Source organism: Tupaia chinensis, unplaced genomic scaffold, assembly GCF_000334495.1.
Source record: "Tupaia chinensis unplaced genomic scaffold, TupChi_1.0 Scaffold149309_1, whole genome shotgun sequence".
NCBI lineage: Eukaryota > Metazoa > Chordata > Mammalia > Scandentia > Tupaiidae > Tupaia > Tupaia belangeri.
This window is the reverse complement of record NW_006209153.1, coordinates 35,705-45,467: the sequence shown is the minus strand read 5'-3', so window position 1 is coordinate 45,467 and position 9,763 is coordinate 35,705. Positions and strand designations below refer to the sequence as shown.

The following is a 9,763-nucleotide window of genomic DNA, read 5'->3' as shown; positions in this document are numbered from 1 at the left end:
TCCTGCTGCCAATTAATTTCCATGCTTCTGAACAGCTGTCATTTGTGGTGTTTTCCCTGAAAACTGCACACATTCTTAGTAAAACCCATGAGTAGAAAAGAAGTGACCAGAACATTTGCTTTTGATCTTTACTACATACATATACTTTTTAAAAGCTGGCTAGCTTGCCTTAATCCTCAAGGAGGTCTGAGAAAGTCATTTAAACTGATTTTTATCCTGTATTTATGAAGATAATGGGAACATAGAAACTAGGATAATTATATATATTTGGTTACGTGCATCATATAATTGTCTTGGATGTCTATATATAGAATTTGTCTTACCAAGGGGGCTTCTTGGATCCCTTTAAAGAGTCTGCTGGACTTAATTTAAGCAGACTTATTGGTGAAAAAAAATGGTTGTTCATAAAATGTTTCTCATTTGTACACGTTTGAAGGGGCCATATTTATTTGGGAGTTTTTAACATTTTATGAGAGTTGCAGTTTTTCAGGACATCTTTGCAAACACTTCTGGCCCGAGGACACCGAGGGCAGGGTCGTTTTCGTACACAGGACCTTATTTTCTGTAGCTCCTTCCTGACATTAGTCTGCCAAAACCAGAATTTGTTGACCTGCAGGCCATTCTATAAAGCTTCTCTTTTCAAGTTTTCATGCCCAAGCAGGTAGGCTCTGTGTTTGCCGCTTTTTGAGATATTTAAAGCGATTTAAACATGCTTAACTCTGTATTTTTAAAGTAATAAGCCTAATACCCTGAGGCGAAATGGTACTGGGCACAAATGTCAAAAAATGTGATGGTGATAATAACTCAGCAGCAACAAGACTGCTTTTATGCCTAGAAACAGAAGAACCGTACATTTAAAAATTTGTGGTTGGTTGTCAAATATCTTTTTTTCCTCCCTTTTAGACTGTGTCTGGACGTTTTCCTGGGCTTAGTTGCCTTCCTTGTGTTCTAGCTATGGAAGGGGGATGTGGTGTCTTCCACTGCCAGTTTGAGTTGGGGGGGGGGCTACGTGGTGGCGCACTGTTTTTCCAAACTGACTTAAATTGATTCCACTTGCTTGGCTTGACTCTTGGGATCCCAACACCTTGAGCCACATGCAGCTGAGTGGGGTTTATGACTCAGCTGGCTACTGGAGTCCTGCTGCTTTATTTATGGTCAAGGCTTTGCTTGATGTTCTGTAAAGCAAAGCTGGAACAAAACGACAGTCTTGTAGGTCAGCTCTGTACCCTACACAAAAATAGAGAAACCCCAAGGCTAAGAGGAGGCCTCCAAAAAGTCTTCGACACTGAAACTTACCATTGTCCTGTTAGTTTAGTATGCTGAGAGATCAAAGGATTACTCAGTAAACTAAATGCTTTTTTTGCATTTATAAACGTGTATGCAAGATCAAAATTCCTTTATTTTCACTGTATTTTAAATATTACATCTCATAGTATGTATGATATTTTTACTGAATTTTAAATATTACATTTCATAGTTTGTATGAGTAAGCTTAAAACTCTCTTGTCTGATTCCGTTTTTGACCCTGATTCAGGTATTTCGGTGAAGTGGGAAAAAAATACATTTGTACAAATCAATTCAGAAGAAGATAAATAATGCACATACAACGTTTTAGAGTTTGCAATGCTTTTCAAACATAGCAGCAGCTAGGACATTTATCAGTACTGCCCTTCATGATTTTTGTCACCTTCTACTAAAACAGGAGCCATTACTTATCGACTCGCTACTTTTCTAAATCACTGTTCCTGGGGAGAGATGTTTTCATTCTATTCTGATTCTGAGAAAAATCACTTGTTTGCCTTTAAGACACTCTATTGACAGTTCCATTTTCATACCTCTCTCATTTGGTACACCCCGGCTTTGCTTTGGTTTCCTTTTATTTTTGCCTTATGTGAAGACTGACTCTGCCTTATCAGGACTGTGGGGTGTATTTCTTGGATTCGGCACTAAGATGTCTATATGAAGTTATGAATGCATTTTAAATGACTCTGTAATGTATGGGCAGCTGACTTCCTTGATACAATTAATACTCTGCCATTTTCATCATGCCCGCCTATGTTCTCAGTGTCTCAGCCAAGGATTGACTACAAGTCTAATTTCCTAGTATTGAGAAATACATGAAAGGAGCTCATCATCATGCTTACACTCTTTGTTATAATAGCAATAATGTTAATGGAATAATATCCTGGAACGAAATTTATGACAGTTGCTTAAAAATGAATGCCTCAGTCTTACCTCTGTATGTGTTTATGGTAAATGCATTGCTTCACCATTTGTCTTTCAGCAATTCACAATTACACGTCACGGGGCATAATTAGGTTGGCAGAACTACCTTGCTGACATCCAGATACATTCTTTTTTATTCCCCTTGTATTTGAATTTCAAGAATCTCCTGGAAATTATTTCAGAGTAGTTTCCTATTTAGAGCATGGAGTGAAAAAGCCATATGCCCTGTAGCTCTGCTTCCCACCTCAACTATTTGTGTGTAGCATCAAGCCTGGCCCCACTGGGAAAATTGGGGTGCAAAATGGCTGATGATAGGTCACAACTTCTGCTTTGATCTTTGTTCTACTGGTTCTATACCAGTTCGTCTTGTTCTTTTGTTCATTGTTTATTTATTCATTTTTGAAGTTAAAAAAAATTGCCAACTTATGTGTGTGCTCACCGGAAAGCACCTGCCATGGGGCATGGTCACACCACAATCCCTTCTCCTCCATTTCTTCCTCCTTTGGGATTTTGGTCACTCATGCACACGTACCTGCATGTTTTTTCAAGCTTCCAGATCCAGGACTCAAATCGCACATTTGGCCATGTGAGAGCCACCATGCCACCAGCTGACCCTCTTGAAATGTTTTTTTTCAAGTTTACTTTTTCCACGAGTGAAAGAGACAAGGGCAGACAGACCGTGAGACAGCACACTGACAGGGTCTCAATGCTGTGATCCATTTCCAGCCTTGCTCAGCCTGGAGCATGTACATATGCATGTCCAATGTACTCAGGGAAGTCTTTGGAAGTGAACTGGCAACCTTCCCACGTGAGTCAGCCTCACAGAGCATCATGCTGCAGAGTGTCATGGCTTGTCTGATTCTCCATTCTTGTAGTAACTTTCTGTGGAACAAATTGTTGTGCCAGGTAATACTGAAAATTCTGAGCCTATGATGGTGAACAAGATTGATCAGGTCTCTGTCCATGAGGACAGTCTGTTCCGGGGAGAAAAAGTTACATGAAAACAAGTAATTAAGGTGTGTTATGGCAAAAATAAAACCAAGTTAGTGTTAGTGTGGGAGAATAGTTAGCGTTGTTAGGATGAGAGGGAAAGACTTCCTCAAAGAATGACATTTGGGATGAGACGGCAGAACAGAAAGGAGCCAACATTGTAACCTGGGGGAAAAGCAACACAGATGAAGTCCAAAGGCCCCAAGGTAGAAGCCATCTTAATGCATCTGAAAAAGAAGGCAAGTATGACTAGAGTACTGAGCTTTTAAAATGTCTTTCCTTAGTCGCCTTTGTAAATCCACTTTGGGTACCAGGAGAGCCCATGGTCCCTCAGGGCTTTGGTCATCCAAGCTACCTTTATATCCATAAGAGGAAGAGCAAGAGGGCCATCAAGAAATGGCAGAGGGCAAGACTGGACAGGGGTGCAGCGGGTCATCACAACGCTGCAAGGCTGCCCGGGTGGAGAGGTTCTGCTTTGTGTCTGGAGACCTCCCTGAGTATGGTGGGCACATGCATGCCTATGATATGGAACTGGCTGTGGTTGGGCGTGTGGTCCCTCATTCCTTCTCTCCTGAGAAAGAGCAAGAGAGAGAAAGAAAAGAGGGAAGGGAGGGAGAGGAGGCAGAGAAAGAGAAGAAAAGACATGGTAGAGGTTGAGTTGGGGTTGATTATTTTAGGGAGTCAAGGGTTGTTGGGAGAGAGCCTTAAGAGAGGCTTGTTTTCTTCAGATCTCAAGTACCATACTGTCTGATGACTGGCTAGCTAGAACTGACCAGCTTAACAGCTGTGGTCTTTGAGCAGAATTCATTGCTGGAGCTGTCAGGGCACCTGGCACCCAGACTAGTGACTCTCCCTTTGTAGAGAAGGGAGAAGCCCTCAGACCACCGTACTTTCTTCCCTTGACAGCTGCTAATTGACTTCCTGCATGCTTTTTTTTTGGCAAGGTCATAGGGAAGGAAACCATACTTATATGTTTACTCATCCTAGTATTTAAGTTTTTTAAAAAATGAATGAACAAAAATAGGATCAATACATAAAGAGCATAGAGAAGTAATTTTCAATTATTTAAGTATCTTCAATGTACTTCACAGTAGAGAAAAACTATAAAACTCCCTGTAACACATGACTTGTTCCTAAAAGATGTGATTGTGCAATAAAAGATTTCTCAGTACTAATACCAGTTCCTGACTGTTGCTCGCACAATTTTCTTAAGTACCTCAATTTGCAAATAAACGGTGTGCACATACATGCCCGAGAATGAGGGTAACCAGCTTTTCCCTCCACCTCCTCCTCGTAGGGTTAGACAGGGTGTTGTCCTGTTTATTCTTATCTCCCAGCCAATGCGTAATAGAATAAGCAAAACATAACATGCTGGTACAAAGGGCCTGTTGTTTTCACCCTTCTAATTGTGCTGCTTTCTGCTGGGGAAGGAAGCAGTCATAAATTTCTGTCATTATCTTAAGTAGCAAGGTTTCACAGCTTTGGGAATTTTTCTTTGCTTGTTCTTTGTCAGCTTCTGTTTGAATTTTTGATCCCCCAAACCAAAACCACCATACTTTTAAACACTTTCTAAATTTCCAGGGGATGTGATCCCCTAGTTTCAAGGCAAAATGCAGCTGTAGTGATGGGAGTCAGGTTTTGAGCCTTTGCGTTCCCCATAGCTGCCAACTCCTCTCCTTATTCCTATGTGCTGTGGGTGGGTTTTGCTTTTTTGTTATTGCTGTTGTTTGTTTCTGCGATTTTAATACATTCTCAGATTTCTTTCTGCATGGATTGTTTCAAAAAGTATTTTGAATGGGCATTTCTTTTCCATTTTCCAGCATAACTCTTTTCTGCTTTTTCAAACAGCTGAGTGTGAATGATAGAAAACAGCTAATACCATTCCTTTTTTCTCCTGTAAAATTTTAATCCCTTGTTTACTGGCAACCCTGCTGTTGCTGTAGAGATGAACAAACAGAATGAGTCGTGAGTAATGAAGTACAAGCAAGGTGATTAATGCTCCCGTGGATGCATCTCTGTTGTTTTCTCTGTGTCTAATTTCTCCATTTTATTTTCTATGTCTGTGTTTCTTCTTAGAAAATTATTTGACTTAGTGTCCCTCCTGGCTTATAGGAAAGGGCTTTCCTCTTCCTGTGTGTTCTGGTTCTTCCCTGAAATAGTAAGTGGTATACATAAAATGATGTTCCTTTCGGACTCTGAAAGCCCTTGGCTGTGATGATTTGGTTAATCTCAACAAGAGCAGTTTGGACTAAGAGGAGTAGGTAATGAGAATATGTATGAATTTCCTGTTTTTTTTTTGTTTTGTTTTTTTTTTTTAACAAAGCAGGTATAGAAGCATATATGATGTCCCCAAGTCACTCAGAACCAGTAAGTTAGGCCAGTAAGTATGGCCTCATCTTGGGATGGCTGTCAGACTCTGGGGCTTTACACTTAGACAGGACTTCCCTGTAATTGTCTCTGAGGTCATATATGTTTGCTTCAGGGTCTCCCTGCAGAAATCACAGTGTTACTCACAGTGAAGATCGGTGTTCACTGTGGGCTGGTTTGGCGGCACCTGCAAATGTGAGTGGCGCGTAAATTCCTGGATCACGTATTGAGTAGTCTGGAGCCAGACTCCGTCCCTTCTGTTGGAGCAATAGGCGAGTGAACTCATAGCTTTTTGCTTAGCCAGAATCTTCGCCTTGCCATCAGACAGCTGTGTTCCTCGTCAGATCCAGAAGTAGCATTTTATCATCATTATGCCATGATTCCTCACCCTCTGAAAGATTACGCTTAAGTGTTTTATTTTCTTTGAACTGTTCTCCACACACACACAGACTGACAGTCCTACCTTCAGAGAGAACACTGCTGGGGCCATCCTTCAAAAGAAGTTGTCAGGCCTTTGAAAGGCCTTCCTGAAGCAATCATCTCTCTACCTACATTTATAATCTTCTGTCCCTATTGATGTCATCATAGGCGTCTAATCTCTTCCAGTCTTTTGGCCTGGAATGGCCAGTCGACACTAACTTGCCATTTCTCCACTGCAAAAAAAGGGAATCCCCTAAAAGTCTGATAACGCAATAGAGACAACTGGTAGGGGCTATGAATTGCAGTGAAATGAGCCATTCAGAAAAGACTTGCCCAGCCTGAAACCATGGCTTTTCTTTTGCTCTTATCATCAAAAAAACATGTGGATGAACATTGAGACAGAAAGAAGCAAAACATATTAAGTCCAGTAAAAATGTCTGCTTCAATGAGCTTGTCAACATTGCCTGAATGATGAAACCTAGATATTTACTCCGAAGCTTCCTAGCACCATTAAAAAGTTCTGGGACTTCCTACTCTGAGTTTCAGTACTGACAGCAACATTCTAACATTTTTTTATAGATCGACAGTGCTGCAGTCAGATTCCCAAGCTAGTTAAGGACTACAAAGATGAATATATCATAGTAGAAGAATATTTTGATATACTACCAAAAAAGTTTACTTTTTAGTACTCAAGAAGTTAGGGAAAGAGGCTTTTTTCCCTTTCCCCACTTTACTTCTCTGTAGAAGCATCATTACCAAATAGAAAATAGACTCCTTGGGTGTAAAAGTACAATGGAATTCAATGTATGAAATTGCCTTAATTGGACTATTCCCAGTCTTGTAGACTGTTACTCCTCAGACCACTACACAGAGTTAGCATATTCTGGCTTCTGGACTGGCCTATGTATGTATGTGGGCATGGACCTATGTATGAATTTCTTTTGTGTATGTATGTATTTATTTATAATTATTTTGTTTAACCTTACTTACTGAAATTTGACCAGAGAAGGACAGACTGAGAGTGAGGGATAGAGAGAGGGCAAGAGTGAGAAAGCAAACCATTAGGTCCAGGACTCGAAACATGGTTGGCCATGTCAGAGTCCAGCTCCCTTAATCATCATGCCATCTGCCAGCCCTATATTTCTATTTTATTTTATTTTGGTAGCTGTTTTTGCTTTAGGGTACATGCACTTGCCAGAGAGAAACAGAAACAATGAGAAGGAAAGTGAGAAATCACCCTGGGAGGGGAGGGGGATGGCCATGCCACAGTGTCTTCTCTGCCATTATCCTCCTGGGATCTTGGGCATACACACATGCAGGCCCAGCTTGAGTTTTGAGCCACCTGGTCTAGAACTCGAACCGCAGTTGGCCCTGTGGGAGTCCAGCAACATAACCACTACGCCATCTCCTCGTCTCCATATGTATTTCTTTTAAGGATAGATTCTTTTGAGTGAGAATTCAATTCTGGAAATAGTCTTCAAGCAAGGCACAATTTGTTAACAGCTCCACCGGGAGAGAATATTGCCTCCATTGTATTAACAGCTGTTATGTAGATGGAACCAATGGACATTAGTGCCACAGAGGCCTGTTTGTTTAACATGGGTGAGAAATTGCCTTTTGTTTGATCTCACCCCTAAAATATCATTGGAAACATATCTCAGCTACCTTTTCTTTGGGGAGGTTTTTGCTATAGGGAACGTGCACTTGCCAGAAAGACAGAGAGAGACAGAGAGACAAAAAGTGAGAAATCACCACCCAGGGGGGATGGCCACGCTGCAATCCCTTCTCCTCCATTCTCATCTTGGGATCTTGGGATCTTGGGCACGCACGCACGCACATGCGCCCGGCATGAGTTTAAGCCACCAGGTCTGGGACTCGAACCGTAGTCGACTACATGGGAGTTCAGCAACATAGCCATTATGCTAATTGCTGGTCCCTCAGCTACCTTTTCTTGAAAAGAAGTGTGACATTGATGCCAAGTGCATGTGTACATGCCCAAGATTCTGATAAACTGGAGGGCTGGGTGAAAGGGATCACAGTGTGATAACACCCTGGCCAGGATGCCCCTCTCTCTCTCTCTCTGTCTCTTTCTGTCTCTCTCTCTTTCACTTGTGCATGCACACATACTCTAACATGAATAAAATAAACAAACTTTTAAAAATGTTATAAAGGCTACACATGTGAAGAAATACTAACAAATGGGTTGCTTTCTTTTTTAAAAAAACTGATCATCGTGTGGGATTTCAGAGTACAATACAAAAACTCATCCTGATTTATACTGAGTAGAGCTCACTGTAGAAAATGTTGTATTTCTTGGTTAACTTTAACTAACTATGCTATTTATAGAGGTGACTCCTCAGAAAGTCTAGACATTGTTCCCAGAAGACAGAATGCCAAATCTGTAGTCATTGAATGTACCAGAGCTGCCCTTCACCTTCCCAGTTAGCTTGCTAAAAATAACCACCTTCCCTCTCTCGGCATTACATGGAAATCTGAAGACTTCATTCCAAGAGAGTGTGAATGAGAGTGGGCTTCCCAGGTAAGATTTGGGATAGACAAGGAGGGACCCACCAGGTGGCCTCTGTTCCCGGAAAGCCACATTGCTGAGTTATTGGAATCTGTGGCTGGCAGATCTTAGTTTCTGCGTTGGTCTCTAAGAGGACACCCTGAGAACCTGTGGATGGTGCTTTTTTGGGGGAATGAATCAGCTGCAATTCCTGACTTTTTTCATACGAGAGGACTTCGAAATTGTGTAGAAAAGTGAAATTAAAATGAGTTTATTTTGATGCAAAAAATTTGAAATGTGTGCATTCTGTTTTCATAATATGCATTTTTCCATGAACTTTTTGAAGACCCCCTCCCCATACATGTGCAATTTCTGAACATTCTGTTGAAAGGTGGCAGTTGGCAAGAGGTGGATGAGCAGAGCCAAGAACTCATTTGATAAACGTGTATCAATGGACAGGTGTGAGGAGTGTGGCTCATGCTGTGGCCACAAGGAAATACGAGACTTTGTGCTTAAATCAAGATTTCTAAAGTGGGTTTCAAGGAAGACTAGTTTTGTGGAATGTTAATAATGTGGGAAAAGGAACTGTGGGTTAATTACTTTAGGAAGTGGATGGATTAAACAAAGTTAAAAGGGATTCTTGACTGGAGGGCTTCTAGGTAAGCCTTTAATATCCTTATTATCCTGCTTTAATATCCTGCTGTATCTGTACCTCTTGAAGACAAACCTAGGGTATGCAGTGTTCTTCCCACTATTGTGCTCAGGCATCCCCCTTGGCAGTGAGCACTTCATGGGACCATTTCATGGGACCGTTGGAAAGAAAAAAGAAAAAAATCCCCCTCGAAACATACTTTGGAAAACGATACTGTTCTGAAGTGCCTGGGAGTCCATTGTACGGTTGGCTATGCAATTCAGCTTTCATTCTTTTATTTATTTATTTTTTACTATGGAATGCTTCACGAATTTGCGTGTCATCCTTGCGCAGGGGCCATGCTAATCTTCTCTGTATCGTTCCGATTTTAGTCTATGTGCTGCCGAAGCGAGCACCAGCTTTCATTCTTACAGTACTGATTGAGAGCCTGCAAGTGTCAGGCATGGTCAGGGGCCTTGCTTTGGAACAGCGTGGAAGCACAGGCCCTGCCCTCTCAGGGGATTCACAGGTAGTGCTCAAAACCACACACTCTTCGGATTACTTAGGCCTTTTTGAGCAATCACTTCCCCCCATATGTATGTATGTATGTGTGTGTGTATGTA

At 41.4% G+C, this 9,763-nt stretch overlaps 1 non-coding gene across 1 annotated transcript; it reads right to left on the bottom strand.

Moving 5' to 3' along the window:
- Positions 1-9,449: 9,449 nt before the first annotated feature.
- Positions 9,450-9,556, bottom strand: LOC114006632 (U6 spliceosomal RNA). The gene has a single exon (XR_003548344.1). It is a non-coding gene; the product is annotated as a U6 spliceosomal RNA (small nuclear RNA).
- Positions 9,557-9,763: the final 207 nt, after the last annotated feature.